The sequence below is a fragment of the Prionailurus viverrinus genome, chromosome B3 (assembly GCF_022837055.1).
Source record: "Prionailurus viverrinus isolate Anna chromosome B3, UM_Priviv_1.0, whole genome shotgun sequence".
NCBI lineage: Eukaryota > Metazoa > Chordata > Mammalia > Carnivora > Felidae > Prionailurus > Prionailurus viverrinus.
The window spans coordinates 17445293-17447712 of NC_062566.1; the positions used below are offsets into that span (position 1 = coordinate 17445293).

The following is a 2420-nucleotide window of genomic DNA, read 5'->3' on the forward strand; positions in this document are numbered from 1 at the left end:
TAAATGGAGAGACATATTGTGTTCATGGACTGGAAAACTCAACATTGCAAGGAAGACTCCCTAAAATGATGTATAGGTTTAATGCAATTCCTATAAAAACTCCTGTAAGATTTTTGTAGATATAGACAATGTATTATATAATTGATATGCAAAGACGAAGAAACTAGAAGAACTAAATAATGTTTAAAAATAAAAATAATGTGGTATTAATCATTCTAGCTGAATTTCAGACTTACTACACAGCTTAGTTTATTATATGGCTACATAGATCAACAATACAGAATAGAAAACCCAGAAATAAACCTACAGAGGTATGACCAATTGATTTTTTTTTTGCTTTGGTTGCATTTTTTAACAGATTTATTGAGATATAATTCATGTACCATACAATTATCCCATTTAAAGTGTACAATGTGGGGTGCTTGGGTGGCTCAGTTGGTTAAGTGTCCAACTCTTGATTTTCGCTCAGGTTATGATCTCCTGGTTCATGAGATTGAGCCCTGTATCAGACTCTGTGCTGATAGTGCAGAACCTGCTTGGGATTCTCTCCTTTTTTCTCTCCCCTTTCCCCACTTGCATGTGTGTGTGTGTGTGTGTGTGTGTGTGTGTGTGCCTTCTCTCTCTGTCTCTCAAAATAAATAAATAAACATTAAAAAATAAAGCTTACAATTCAGTGATTATTATAATATTATATTATTAAGTTTTTAAAATTGTGGAAATGTATATGTAACATAAAATTTGCCATTATAACTGTTTTTTAAGTGTGCAGTTCAGTGGCATTTCAAAAATTAGGAACATTTCACGAATTTGCATGTCATTCTTGCTCATGGTCTATAGTAATTTCTCTGCATCACTCCTATTTTTGTACATGTACTCCCAAAGTGGGTACTGGCCAAGTGATTTTTGATAAAAGTATAAAAGTAAATCAATGGAGTAAAGGCAATCTTTTCAGCAAATGGATATCATTTGCTGATTATACACCCATCAGCAAAAAAAAAAAAGCCAAAACAAAACAAAACAAAAAACCTCAATCTCATATTTTATACAAAATAAAGTAAAAACAGATTATAGATCCATATGTAAAACACACACCTATCAAGTCTTCAGAAGAAAAAATAGGAGAAAATCTTTGGGTTGTAGGGCTTGGTGACAAATCAAAAGCAAAATCTGTAAATTGGACTTTATTGAAATTAAAGCTCTTGGCTCTGTGAAGGACCCTGTTAAGAAGGTGAAATGGTGAGCTGGGAGAAAAGGTTTGCAAACCACATTACCGACAAACAATTCCTATCTAGAAAATATAAAGAATCTCATCATTCAATTCTAAAAGACAAACAATCCAATTAGAACGTGGTTGAAAGCCCTGAAGAGGCCATATATAAAGAAAGGCTTTTATCTCTGCTACTGTAGCCAGTATGTACATGGAGCACAACTTGATTCAACAACAGCACCCCAGGCCCTGCAGCAGGGGAGCTTTGTGGATGCAATTCAGAAAAGACTGCAGAGAAGGACGCCAACAAGGGACCAAGGTCAAGGAGGCTTATACACTAGGCCTTCGTCAGCAAGTGCTACGCAGAGAGACCAGGAGACTTCACAGAGATATGGGAAGAGATTCACACTAACCTTATGAACCAGGTATAACTGATAGGGTCAGAAAAAGCCAGTCCCAGCTGCTTTAAGTGCTTAACTCTGAACTTGAGCCAATTTGGGCTGACAGAGAGACATTTTTTGCAGTTATGGCATCTGTTTTCCAAGAGTGCTGCATGGGATGAACAAGGTCCCTGGTGGTCTCAAGTACCCAAGTCATGGATTCCATGATGTGTATTAATGAGTGTTTTATAGCAGTGCTGTGCCAGGCACTGGGGAGAAAGACAAGGTATTCTTGCTCGCCTGTGTTGGCAGGTTGTCGAGAGTTTAGCTCAGCTACTTCATGGCATTGGTATACATTTTGTGTGGTCAAATGGCCTGCAGGGCCCTTAAATGACACCAGCCCCCTCATGCAAACACATCCCCTAAATAGCAGCCTGCAGAATTATAAGCAAATATAAGTTCCTGATATGACTTCTCCAACAGCCCTTGTGAGAGTCTCTGCCATCTCATAGGGCTTCCCCTTTGTGTGCTCCTTAGGTAAGACCCTTGTGAAACTTAACAAAGCCCTGCTTTTTTTTTTTTTTTTTTTTGGTCTGAATTGAACAATCTGGCCTTATTCCAGCATTCCCTGAAGCATTCCATCCACAGACTCTAATATGAAGGCATGAGCCCCAGGTCCTGCCATGCCATTTTCTCTTTATCTGCACCCTTGCTTGACCTCCCCTTTTTGCCCCCAGGGGCATCATGTACTTCCTTCAGGACCTGCAAGTAATAAACTCTATTTCATTTTCTTGTGTGGTCTTTTGTTGAACTGCAACTGACCATCTGCCATC

General features: G+C 38.5%; 1 non-coding gene across 1 annotated transcript; it reads right to left on the reverse strand.

Moving 5' to 3' along the window:
- Positions 1 to 783: 783 nt before the first annotated feature.
- Positions 784 to 889, reverse strand: LOC125169187 (U6 spliceosomal RNA). Its single transcript, XR_007153512.1, has one exon. It is a non-coding gene; the product is annotated as a U6 spliceosomal RNA (small nuclear RNA).
- Positions 890 to 2420: the final 1531 nt, after the last annotated feature.